The sequence below is a fragment of the Molossus molossus genome, unplaced genomic scaffold (genome assembly GCF_014108415.1).
Source record: "Molossus molossus isolate mMolMol1 unplaced genomic scaffold, mMolMol1.p scaffold_m16_p_20, whole genome shotgun sequence".
Taxonomy (NCBI): domain Eukaryota; kingdom Metazoa; phylum Chordata; class Mammalia; order Chiroptera; family Molossidae; genus Molossus; species Molossus molossus.
In genome coordinates, this window is record NW_023425356.1 from 23,104,704 (window position 1) to 23,118,414 (window position 13,711).

At 43.8% G+C, this 13,711-nt stretch overlaps 1 protein-coding gene across 1 annotated transcript in view; it reads right to left on the reverse strand.

Annotated features, from left to right (window-relative positions):
• GATAD2B (GATA zinc finger domain containing 2B) overlaps positions 1-9,710 on the reverse strand; it is a 104,829-nt gene extending 95,119 nt beyond the window's left edge. The window contains exon 1 of the mRNA XM_036272118.1: positions 9,467-9,710. The gene's annotated coding sequence lies outside the window, so the exon portion shown is untranslated. The remainder of the gene's footprint in view (positions 1-9,466) is intronic.
• Between the last annotated feature and the right edge of the window lie 4,001 nt (positions 9,711-13,711).

Sequence of the window (13,711 nt, forward strand, 5' to 3'; positions counted from 1 at the left end):
TTTCTCTCTCTCCCCATCCTTCCCTTCCGCTCTATCTAAAAATCTATGGAAAAATATCCTCAGGAGAGGATTAACAAACAAAAAAAATAAAGAAATAAAAAATCTGCCTTAACCTAGAATATTTTCAAAATCCCATTTGATCACATAACTTTTTTTTTTTTATCCTCATCCGAGGACATTTTTTTTCTTGATATTTTTGTTCAGATAGAGTGGGAGAGAGAATGAAAGGGACACATCAAGTGGTTGCCACCCACACGACCCAACCGGGGCGGGGACAAACTGCAACTGAGGTACGTGCCCTTAGCGGGAACGGAACCCGGGTCCGGGTCGTCCTCCAGACTGCAGGCCAACGCTCTAACCGCTAAAGCCAAACTGGCCAGGGTTCATCACATAACTTTTTATTCCACATAAAACCTATTAATACTGAGAAGTACCATGGGTTTTGTTCTTGTTTTTTTAAAAAGGCAAAACAAAACTCTGTAAGGAGTATGGTGGGATTACAACTTTTGGAGTCAGAATTGTACAAATATTAGATTCACCACTTTTATTAATCAGTGAGATTTCAGCAAAATGACAACTTCCCTGGACTGAGATTTCTCATCTATAAAAGATCTCATTCACAGAGTTCCTGTAAGAATTAAAATAGTAAAAAGCCTTATACCAAAAAAGTGCTGAACAAATGAGTTTACATTTACATTTTTTAAATTCCTTTCAAGTTCTAAAAGTTGAAAAAATGCAGATTTCTTTTAAATCTGAGAAAAAACATATAGAATTCATGACAGGCTCCATGAGAAGTGTAACTTCTCAGGATTTTGCAACCTTTTTATCCCCTAGGATATTGGGAAAGCCTTTAAATTCGCCACATTTAAGATGATATATAGGAGGAGTATACTACACCTACTCATGAAAATGAATATGAAGAGGCCCTGGCTGGGTAGCTCAGTTGGTTAGAGCACTGTCCTGATATTCCAAGGTTGTGGGTTTGAACCCCAGTCAGGGCACATACAAGGAACAACAAATTAATGCATAAGTGGAGTAACAAGTCAATGTTTCTCTCTAAAATCAATAATAAAAAATTTTTAAAAAGAAAATGAACATGAAGAGACCATGTTGTAGAAGAGTACTTATGGCTTCAATAATAGAAAGGGCCTCATATCAATATGAGGAAAAATGAGTTGTGAGAAAAGCTCAGCTTCTATCAGCTTATAATAATTAATAATTGTACAGTGCTTTAGTTTATAAAGCACTCTTAAATGTATAAGCTCCTGCCCAGCTGGAGTGGCTCAGCGGTTGAGCATCGACCTATGCATCAAGAAGTTGCCAGTTCGATTCCAGGTGAGGGCACATCCCCAAGTTGTGGGCCTGATCCCCAGTGGGGGGGCTGCAGGAAGTGGCCAATGGATGTTCTCTCTCATCAATGTCTCTCTCTCTCCCTCTAATATCAATAAAGAAAAAAAAATTTTTAATGTATAATCTCCTTTGACTGACACAGAAACCTAGTGAAATAGATAAAGCAGCTACTGATCCTCTTCTAATCTGAAAAAAAACATGGCCTGGAGACTTCAAAGCGACTCAACCAAGGTCACACAGATGATAAATAGCAGAACTAAAACTCCAGCTTTGCTCTTTTGCCTCCAGAACATAACAAAAGTAGCATCTTCTAAATATATGCAGCACTTTTTCAACCCATAGGATTATTCATATTTTTTCTCTTTTTTTTTTTATTCTTCACTTGAGGATATTTCTCCATTGATTTTTTTTTTTTTTTTTTTTTTTAGAGAGAGTGAAAGGAAGGGAGGGGAAGAGAGAGAAAGAGCGATATGAGAGAGACACATCAATTGGCTGCCTCCTACATGACCCTGACCAGGCTGAGGATCAAACCTGGAAGCCAAGTATGGGCCCTTGACTGGAATCGATCCCACGAACCCCTTTGGTTTGCAGGCCAATGTTCTAACTGCTAAGCCAAACCAACCAGGGTGGATTATTCTTATTTTATTTTATTACTTTATTTATTTTTATCTTCACCCAAGGACATTTTCCCATTTTTGTTCAGATGGAGTGGGAAGGAGGGAGGGAGGGAGGGGGGGGGGAGAGAGAGAGAGAGAGAGAAACATTGATGTGAAAGGAACACATCAAGTGGCTGCCTCCCGCAGGACCCCAACCAGGGCCAGGGTCGAATCGCAACCGAGGTACGTGCCCTTGACTGGAATCAAACCCACGACTCACTGGTCCGCAGGCTGACGCTCTAACTGCTGAGCCAAACAGGCCAGGGCGGATTTTTCATATTTTAAAGTATCTTTTAGGTGTTAGGCACCATGCTAGGCATTAGAGACATAAAAAAAAAAAAGCTATCTTTTTCTTTCCAAATGTTTATAGACCACTGAGGGGAGACAAACAATATTTATAAATTAAAGTGAGATCAAAGAAGCAAGCATTTCTAAGTCTCTTTGGGCAATTCATGGAAGGTTTCCCAGAGAAAGCAGCATTTGAAATGAAATTTGGAAGCTGATCTGGGAACTAAAAGAACTGTTATTTGCAAATGTGTAAACTGTAAGGGAGAAAAGTAAGGCTAAGGCAAAGGCCAAAATTATAAATGGCCTTGAATACTATGTAAGGTTTAAATTTTACTTTTAAATTATTGGAAACTATTGAATACTTTTGAGAAGGGGAAGTAGAATAATCAGATCTTTATGTTAAACCATTTTGAAAACAATACCATTGAGAGTTTAAAAGCGAACAAGAATGTCCTGGCCAGGTGGCTGAATTGATTGGAGCATGGTCTCATACACCAAAGATTGCAGGTTTGATTCCCCATCAGGGCACCTACCTACATAGCAGGTTCAGTCCTGATCCGGGTGTGCACAGGAGGCAACCAATTGGTGTTTCTCTTTCAAATTGATGTTACTTTCTCTCTCTCTGAAATCAATAAAAACATACCCTCGAATGCGAATTAAAAAATTTTTTAGCCCTGGCCGGTTTGGGTCAGTGGTTAGAGCATCAGCCTGCGGTGCAGAGGATACCCAGGTTCGGTTCCCGCTAAGGGCACGTACCTTGGTTGCAGTTTGTCCCCAGCCCTGGTTGGGTCGTGCAGGTGGCAACCACTCCATGTGTCCCTTTCACTCCATGTTTCTCTCTCTTTCTCTCCCTCCCACTCTATCCGAACAAAAAAATGGAAAAATGTCCTCAGGTGAGGATTAAAAAAAATAAAATAAAATTGCTTACATTTAAAAAAAAAAAATTTTTTTAAATAAAAGGGAACCAGACTAAAAGCAGAGAGAAATATAAGAGATTATGGCAACAATCCAAATAGGTGTTGTGGGCCTCAATTAACAATGGGAATACAGGAAAAGATAATAGATTCAGAAATATTTACAAAGTAATGGATAAAGAGAAAAAGAACTGACAACAATGCTCATATTTTTGGCTTAGGTGACTCAATAAATCACATAAGGGAAACAGATGATAAAAATGTTGAATTTGAGGTACCAATAGACTAGAGGCAGATATGTCCAGCACACATCTGGAAACAAAGGACTGAAGTTTAGGAGAGATGTCATAATATTTATATATATGAAGATTTTTTTCAGGAATCAACAATGGGAAGGCAATTATTTTATAATCATTATTTGTATGATGCTTCAACGTTCACGAACATTTTAAGATCTCGTTATTATGCTTCTCACATTTCATTCTTTCGTTAAAAACAAACATGAGCCCTGGCTAGTTTGGCTCAGCGGTTAGAGCATCGGCCTGCAGTCCAGAGAGACCCGAGTTCGGTTCTGCTAGGGGCATGTGCCTCAGTTGTGGTTTGTCCCCAACCCTGGTTGGGTCGTGCGGGTGGCAACCACTCAATGTGTCCCTTTCACGTCAATGTTTTTCTCTCTCTCTCTCTCTCTTCCTCCCACTCTATCTGAACAAAAAATAAAAAATATCCTCGGGTGAGGATTAAAAAAAACAAACAAACAAAAAAAAAAAAACCATGAAGTTAGGAAAAGTTATTCCTATCTGATCAACATATATTTGAGTATTAACAATATGTCAGGTACTGTACTAGGCATTAAACACAACACAAAATAAATCCTTGTCTTCATAGACTTTATAGTAGGAAAGGCACCAAGAAGCAATAAATGTACAAAGCAGTATGTTATAAAGTTATAAGTGCTATGAAAAAGAAAACAGAGTAGGGAAAAATCAGGAGAGAGAGGTAGTAGTTGAAGGTTTAATTTTAAATAGGGGTAGGATAAGGTCTCATTGAAATGGTGACATTTAAGCAAAGATGAAGGAAGGTAGAAAATTATTCATTTGTTTTACTTCTGTGGGAAAAACTATTTCCCACTGGAGGGAGCAACTAGGGCAAAGGTCCTAAGATAAAGAATGTGGCTGACCTCTGGCCAGTGTGGCTCAGTTAATTAGAGCATCATCCCATGAACCAAAGGGTCTCAGGTGTGCTTCCCAGTCAGGGCACATACTCAGGTTGTGGATTCAGTCCCTGGTCAGGGCACATAGAAGAGGCAAACAATTGATGCTTCTCTCTCTCTCCCCCTTCCTCTCTATTAAAAAAAAAAAAAAAAAATCATATCCTCAGGTGAGGATTTTTTTTAAAGTATGGCTGAGCCCTGGCAGGTTTGGCTCAGAGGTTAGAGAGTCAGCCTGCGGTCCAGAGAGACCCGGGTTCGCTTCCCGCTAAGGGCATATACCTCGGTTGCAGTTTGTCCCCGGCCCTGGTTGGTCGAGCGGGTGGCAGCCACTCGATGTGTTCATCGATGTTTCTCTCTCTCTCTCCCTCCCACTCTATCTGAACAAAAAAATGGAAAAATGTCCTCGGGGGAGGATTAAAAAAAAAAAAAAAAAGTATGGCTGAGCCCTGGCCAGTTTGGCTCAGCGGTTAGAGCGTCCGTCTGTGGTCCAGAGAGACCGGGGTTCGGTTCCCACTAAGGGCACATACCTCGGTTGCAGTCTGGATCGTGCGAGAGGCAGCCACTCGATCGATGTGTCCCGTTCACATCGTTGTTTCTCTCTCTCTCTTCCTCTATCTCCCTCCCACTCTATCTGAACAAAAAATGGAAAAATGTCCTTGGATGAGGATTAAATAAGTAAATAAATAAAAAGTGTGACTGGTATAAATATTTAATGAACAAGTCAATGTGGCTGGAATGGAGTGAGCAGGAGTGAGCAAAGGAGGATGATAGGCAATCAAAAAGAGAAGGGGTGGGGAGGGGCAGGCAGATCATGTAAGACCAGGCCACTGTAAGAGAAATGAGAATTCAAAAAGTATGAGCCTTCTCAAAGTCATATAGCTAATTAAATGGAAAAGCAGCTAGGATTTGAAGCAGGATTTCTAGACTCTCTACACCTGTGTTCTACTATTCCAATTTGCCACTTATTAGCTCACAACCTCCCTCGCAGGAAGTCTAAGTTTAAATACTCTCAAAAAGCTAATTTTATAAATACTTTCTAGATAAGAAAGTGATGCACAAGCTCTCCAGTTAACATTTCTGGTCCCTCAAAACCATAATGGGAATTTATAAATCCTAATGTCTAATCTAAATCCTACTAACATTACAGCCTATATTTTAGGATATTACAAATCCCACCTCCCCCCAACTGTGACAAAATCAAGAGAGCTTTGATCAAAAGGCTTAAAATAAGCCCTGGCCGGTTTGGCTCAGCGGTTAGAGCGTCAGCCTGCGGTCCAGAGAGACCCGGGTTTGGTTCCCACTAAGGGCATGTACCTCGGTTGCAGTTTGTCCCCGGCCCTGGTCAGTCGTGCGGGTGGCAGCCACTCGATGTGTTTTTTTCACGTCGATGTTTCTCTCTCTCTCTGTTCCTCTCTCTCCCTCCCACTCTACCTGAACAAAAAATGGAAAAATGTCCTCGGGCGAGGATAAAAAAAAAAAAAAAAAAAGGCTTAACATATGACCTGCAGGTTCAAGTAACAGTAACCTGAATTATTTTAAAAATGTATACTAGCCAAATGTGAAAAGCAACCAGTGAATGGCTCAGGAAGTACTGTCATTTCCCTTAATAGTTCACTGGTTAGTATTATTAACGATTATGTTGTCAAAGAAGCTTTTGCAATCACTAATGACTCTTTGAGGTCTGGAATTTGACCACTTCATACCTCAAAAGTAACAAAATATAAACTCTTATTCATCTGTTGCTTTTGGTACTACAACCCAAAACTCTTGATAGTTTTTGCTGGTTGATGGCAATTTAAGGCACTGGCAAAGATTAGAGGATTTTGAGGGAGACACCATCTATGAAGTATATGAGACTAGGTAAGCCCTTAGTGGCCCTGGGTCAGTCCTTTCCCACTGGATGAACTCAAACTGAATAGGAATATTTCACATATCCACAAGAGAGAAGGTAAAAGATGAAATATGAGAAGGGAGCATTTCAAATCAGATCTTCAGAGGTTTTCATCATTACTATACAAATATAGGAGTCTCTCTGCTCCATAGATCCTGGAGCAACCAAAATCCCCAACCGGTAACCTATAGAAAAAGCATCACAGGGATTACTAAGAATAAACCAAATAATATGGCTAACACAAGCTTTCCCCTGCAAAGTCAGTCCTTTCAACAGAGATTGAATTTCCTTATGTTATCTTTTCCCAGGCTTAGCCAATGCAGGAGAACTGCAACTTTGTGTGGCACTGTCTCACAGGTTGCATTTTTTTCTGAGCAAGAGGTAAACAGCTTTAACCAGGACTAGATTTATAGTCAATCTGGGTGTGTATCTTTTTTTTTCCCTTCCCTCCAAAATGCCTCAGAAAATACCTGGGTATTGTGCCTTGATATATGTAATGATGCAGGGCTTTAAGTACTGCAAAGGATCTGGAAAAGAAAGTCCCTCGGTCCCAGTTATGGTTCAAATCTTATGATTTCTATAGCATCTGTTTTAATTAACCAAAGCTAGTTTGGTTCCTCTTAATAAGCCAAAAATGAGCATTCTGAGCTGAATGCAGAGGGGCTGCTTGTCAGCATGACTCCCAATGGGGTGGCTAATATGGAATATGCTCCAGAGTCTAGAAACCCGGAAAACACAGATGCTGTTCCCCTATACGTGAACCTCTAGTTTGGTGGGTGTGGGATACAAAGAAGAAAAAGAAATCAGTAAACTATAACAAGAGGCCTGGTTTACATACAAGATACTGTTCAAAGCTAGTATGAATCTAGAGGTCCCAGAATATGATTAGGATGCTATTGTTGATACACTGACCCTTCTTTCCACACAGTTCTCTAATCAAAACTTTTGAATATACTTTAAGACTATGAGGTTCAGAACAAATTTCTCACATTTCCCTTCCCCATCTCCCTGTGGCCTTATGCTAAACACAGCAATAAAAGTTACCACCAGAACTTAGGCTGATCAGGGAACCTGGTTAACATTGTTCCTACATAACTATTTCAATGCAGCCTTCATTCAGATCCTATTCAGACGGCCTCTAAACAGGAAGTTAACAGACATCACACACAGGAGAAGCAAACCACAGTGTCATAAAACAAAGATGGATGCTGCTGTCAGCTACAAATCACTCTCACCTCATGGAAAGTGTTCTCAAGGAAGGAATAGGCAGGACAAAAGTCCATAAGCTTCATCTCTCCTCAAACTGGGTCACTCAGCCCATAGGTCCAGCCTTCTGATTCCTGCTGATACTTATCAGTACTCCCATTAATTAACTCATTATTCATACAACCTATTTGCTCAAGAAGCTCAAGGAAAAATTATCCTTAACCCAGCCCATCCCAAAACAATCAGAGATTGCACATCAGTCACAAAAAAAGCAGCACCATTTCCAACAGGTGTGAACCTTCCCTCAAAATACACTGAGCTCCTCCTTAGTACCACCTTTAGCAGCTGCAGAAGTAGCCTCCTTGCCAATCAAGTACCAAAAGAAATGCTACTCTAGGACAATACTCTTATCAAGACTGCTCCAGCACCAAAAATATGAATCCAAGTGGTTATCAGGCTTTTAGGAAGAGTCAGTGTATCTAAGAAAAGGCAATAAAGTTACCACTAAACTCCCAAATAGGTCACTCTCCAACATATAGACAACATATCGACACCATGTTGCTGCCAGAAAACAATCAGAAGTCATCTGTACTGAAAGGGGGACTGGATGGCTGGAGGACCATTTCTTTTCATTTTGTATCACATGTATGCAATCTATTCAAAAAATAAATTTTTAGAGAGAAACGTGTTTCAAAAACTTCAGCTCTTCTCCAGCACAGATGTTAATTCTGCCTTTACTCCAGCTGCTGCAAGTCCAAATCTCTCTGTTGCAGTGTTGAACACTGCAAGTCCAAATCTCTCTCTTGCTTTGCTTAAATTTATTAAGTATCTTCCAGCTCTTTCGCACAAAAGGCATTCAAATAATCATTGATCAGAAATAAGAAAACTGGTTCTTGAGAGGCTACTTGATCCTCCAGAGGACAGAAGTAGAAGCAAGCTTGATAGTTTGCCACCCACCTACCACAATGCCTCCATCTCCAGTTCAGTGCCAGCCCTATGAGCTAACATCTTATGTTTGGAGGAAAGTCGATGCTGAGAAAGAATGCAAAGAGGCTACCATACCTTTATGAAGGGGGAAAGGTCCCGGGCCAGCGAATGGCACCCAAACCTCTGCACTCACAGGAGTGGCTACCTCCCTAGCTTAACTAAGAGCAAGGAAGCAAAAAGTACACTACGTCCCGGATTGGTTAGGGAAGGTAAATTCTGGTTCCACAAACCCTCGGGCACTGAACTGGGATGCAGATTCTGTGTGTCCCAGCTCAGCTGAGGAGAGGGGTGGTTTAGTTGCTACAGAAGATAAGTATCCACACAGACGAAGACAATTCCCTTTTCCTAAGGGAGGGCAAGGGAACCGCGGACGACGAAATAAAGGGGTCAGGTTCGGCGGTCCTGATCCCTTTACCTAAATAAAGATAATTATCTCGTGCTTCCTTTACCCTTTAGGATCCCCCATTCGTCCCAACCGCCGCCAAACACCAGACTGAAAGCAGGGAGCGGCCCCCGCACCCTGAGGGCACTACTGGGGGTGGAGAGTTAAAAGGAGGGGAGCATGGCGGGCATGAGGCAGTGAGTGAAAGCGGGGATGGCGAGGGAAACGGGGCGCGAGGGCGGGGAGAAAGAGTAAAAGGAGAAGGAATGAAGGGACATGAGCTGGGGGCGCGCGAGGCCGAAGTGAAAGACCGGGGCGCGCGCACGGAGCGGGGGGGGAGGGGATGAGGTGAAGGGGGAGCGTGATGCGGGGGCGCGCGGTGCCGGAGTGGGGGGAGGGGGACGCAAGGCGGGGGCGCGCGGGCGGGCGTCGGCTCGCGGGCGCTTCCCCTCCCCCGCCCCTCCACCTTTCCCTTCCCCCACCTCCGCCACCACCGCCTCCTCCCAGCCTCCCTCCCTTCCTCGCTCCTCACCGCCCCCGGGCGGGCGGGCGGCCTGGCGGGCCTAGGCCAGAGCTCCTCACCTGGCGGTGGCGGTGTAACTCCCGGCTAGCTCGCCTCCTCAGGCGGCGGCGGAGGCGTCGAAAAAGGAAGAGGCGACAGCACAGTGGGTTCCGGACCCCGCTGACGGGACCAGGGGCGGGGGTGGGAGAGGGGGGCGGGCCGGACCGGGGCGGGCGGGCGGAGCAGACACTGCGGTACAGACGCGGGCAGCGGCGGCGGCGGCGGCTGCACCGGCGGCGGCGGCACCACACAAACAAGGACGCTGATTGGGCAGCTGCCAAGCGCCTGGGCTCCGCCTTCCCCGCACGCCACGACGCCCATTGGGCGACCTAAGCCGGCCTCCCCGCCCTCTTCTTCTAAGCCTTACCAATAGGAGAGGAGATGACGGGACTACACCCCACCCTTGAAGAGTGAGTGGCTGGCGAAGTGATGATTGGCGTCCCTGAGGCTCAATCCTAAACGGAGGAGGGGGATGGTCTAGCGGGGGCGCGTTAATGGGTACCTCGGCCAGTCCCAGACACATCCGGGTCTTCAGCAGTCGATTAAGTGTCGGGGGTCAAAAAATCGCTTCAGGCTGCAACTTTACCTTGGAGACGTTTTGGTCCCCAGACAGCCGCCGTACCCCAGTATTCCAAAACCGGGATTCCCCTTTGGCCAGTTCTCATTCTTACAATTCTAAAGATGGAGACTGGCGAATCGGGTTGGGCTCTGTGTTAGGTGGTGTTTCATCCCGACAAAATCCAGGAATTTCACTATAGAAGTAGCTTTAGGTGCTTGGGCCTTGGCCAGTCTCCGTCTGCCAAAGGCCTTGAGCTTCCTGGTCTTCATCGAACCTCTGCACGGTCCTCTCGTGACTATACCACGGCAGCAGAAAAAAGACAGCTTAGCCAAATTGCTGAGAAATTATGGTGTGCAAAGCCCTCCTAGCTCCTCTCGGGATCTAGTCTGGTTAGGTTCACAGTGAAGGAAACAGCCTCCTACGCCACTCCACCAAGTTAACTCAAGGCCCACTCCTCTTGCTAGGCTCCCTACTTCCCAGAAGCTGTTCAGCCTAAACTTTCTTAGCATTTCTTGAGCTCCTCTAGGATAGGGAACAAGTATCAGAGTGTGTTGAAGGACTTCTAATAGCTAATGTTTGGGGAAAGAGACTGAGCAAGGCACCATGCTATATATACATGCATTACCTTATTTATTCTTTTAAGAACTTTACATGGATTATTTTATTTCTCATAACTGTGGAGTAATTACTGTTATCCTCGTTTTACAGATGAGGAAAATGAGGTACAGAGCAAATGACGTGCCCAAAGTTACACATGCTAAGTGGCAGAGCTGAAATCTGAATTCAGGTAGATCAAGAAACAGATTCAGCCCTAGCCAGTTTGGCTCAGCGGTTAGAGCATCGGTCTGTGGTCCAGAGACACCGGGTTCGGTTCCCACTAAGGACACATACCAAACCAAAAAAATAAAAGAAGAAACAGACTCAGAGAGGTTAAGTAACCTACAACGGTCAGACAGCTAATTAGTGACTAAGCAGTGGTTTGAACCCTGAAACTACTGGTTCCAAAAGCACTAGGACATGTTTTTCATTTAGAAGTTAGGCTCTGCAATGGAAATTAAACTAATAAAGGACATGGCCACACACTAATAAAGGACCCTGAACACACACACACACGCGCGCGCGCGCGCGCACACACACACACACACGCATGCCCCAATTCTTATTTCAAGTGGGTAAAAAAACTTGTTTCGCCCTGGCTGGTTTGGCTCAGCAGTTAGAGCATCGGCCTGTGGTCCAGAGAGACCCGGGTTCGGTTCCCACTAAGGGCATGTACCTTGGTTGCAGTTTGTCCGCTGCCCTCGTTGGGTCGTGCAGGTGGCAACCACTCGATGTATCCCTTTCACATCGATGTTTCTCTCCCTCCCACTCTATCTGAACAAAATATGGAAAAATGTCCTTGGGTGAGGATAAAAAAAAAAAAATGAAAAAACTTGTTTCTTCCTGGCCGGTTTGGCTCAGCGGTTAGAGCGTCAGCCTGCGGTCCTGAGAGACCCAGGTTCGGTTCCCGCTAAGGGCGTGTACCTCGGTTGCAGTTTATCCCCGGCCCTGGTCGGTTGTGCGGGTGGCAGCCACTCGATGTGTTCCTTTCACATTGATGTTTCTCTCTTTCTCTCTGTTCCTCTCTCTCCCTCCCACTCTACCTGAACAAAAAATGGAAAAATGTCCTCGGGTGAGGATAAAAAAAAAAAAAAAACTTGTTTCACTCTAGCATAGTGTCCAGGTAAAGAACACAGTCTCTGGAGTCAGACTACCTGGATTTGGATCTTTGCTCTACCTCTTAGCAGTTGTGTGACTTGGGTGCAAGTTACTTAATCTTTATTCTCTATGCCTTAGTTTCCCTGTCTGTAAAATGTGAGTGACTAATAAGAATATCTAGCTCATAGGGTAATTGTGAGGATCAAAAACCAGTCTATTTAAAATGCTCAGAACGGTGCCAATAAGTGCTCGATAAACAAAATAAATAGTAATTGTTAAGGGTTTCCTCACTTTTCCAACAATTTCACCCTCTTAGTTCAAAATTCAGCTTCTGTTGGTATTCTACCAACAGAATTAGTTGTAGTAGTTGTCTTGTTCTTAACTGAAAATTATTTCTCTTCTGGCCCCCTAATTTTAATGCTTTCACTGACTGTTATTTAATATACAAGATAGAAGAGCTATTATGTCATCAGGCACTCTTCTATGTGCTGGGGTTATAACAGTAAATGAGACAGTCATCGTCCTCATGGAAAGTATAGTGCTCTTTCCCTAACTTGCTGCTTTACCCATGATCAGTCCAATGCATTCTCTGCTGTCTGAAGGACCACTCTTCAAGGGCTGTGAGGAGACATTTTGGTGGAAGATACCAGCCCAAAGAAGATACTAGTAAGGCCTGAGAAAATGCCTTCTAACAAAATTAAAATCAGGCCATGGAGGGGGACTTTCAATCTGGAGTAATCAAGTTCCAAGGAAGACAAGTAAATGAGGCCACTGTTGTAGTTGACATGACCCTTGCCCTATGCAGTCTCTGTTCATTTTCTTTTTGAAGCTAACATTTATTAAGTATGCTTAGTATTTTATATGGCTCACATAATTAATCTTTAAACAACCCCCTCCCACCCCAGTTTGTAGATGAGGAAAAACTGAGGCATAGCAGTTAAGTAATTTGTCAGATATAATAATAAAATTAGTAACTAGTGCCTGGCTGGTGTGGCTCAGTAATTGAGCATTGACCCATGCACCAAAAGGTCGCTGGTTCAGTTCCTAGTCAGGACACATACTCGGGTTCCAGGTTCGATCCCTACTGGGGGCATGCAGGACGCAGTCATTTGATGTTTCGCTCTTGACAATGTTTCTCTCTCTCTCATCAATGTTTCTATCTCTCCCTTGCCTCTCTCTCTAAAAAAAAAAAAAAAAAAATTAATGAAAACAATTAGTAAGTGGCAAGAAACAAAATTTAACTAAAATTTTCCGTATTCAAGCCTCTACACTTTAAAGTCTGGGAAGAGAAATTGGGCCAGGTAGTATGTGTATATCCTTCCCTCATACAGCTCCCTAAGCCACAAGACAGAGAGACATCAGATGCCATGGTGAGTACTTCATTACTGGAATTCTCCTATATTCTTGTGGGTAAAGAATTCTGTAGTTCTGCACATCTGACTGTAGACCTCTAGAAGAAAGCCCCAAAATGAGAAACATAAGCTGAAGGCAGGGTTGATTATCATTATTGTCCGTGAACCAAAAGACCCACTAGACCAGTGGTTTTCGACCTTCCTAATACCGTGACCCTTTAATACAGTTCCTCGCATTGTGGTGACCCCCAACCATAAAATCATTTTTGTTGCTATTTCATAACTGTAATTTTGTTTTCTGATGGTCTTAGGCATCACGACCCATAGGGGTCACGACCCATAGGTTGAGAACCGCTGTTCTAGACCCATAAGACTATATGATCTATTAAGGTAGAGACTGAGCCCTAGAATTCTTTCCAATGCCAGATGGTTTAGCATATTGCTGGGTACATTATACGCAACAGAAACTTATGATTTCAGGAAGGCAGTGGCTCCCTTGCAGAAGGTCCTTGAGGTCGATACATGGAGAGGTTGACCCTGGGGAATGAGGTCTGATCAGAACCTGGGGTGACATGAGGGTTCCCTCTGAAGAAAGCATCTCCTAGTCCCTGGCAAAACAAATGGCATTTCCTAAGCCCCTGCCTGCCTCCTGTGCAGCT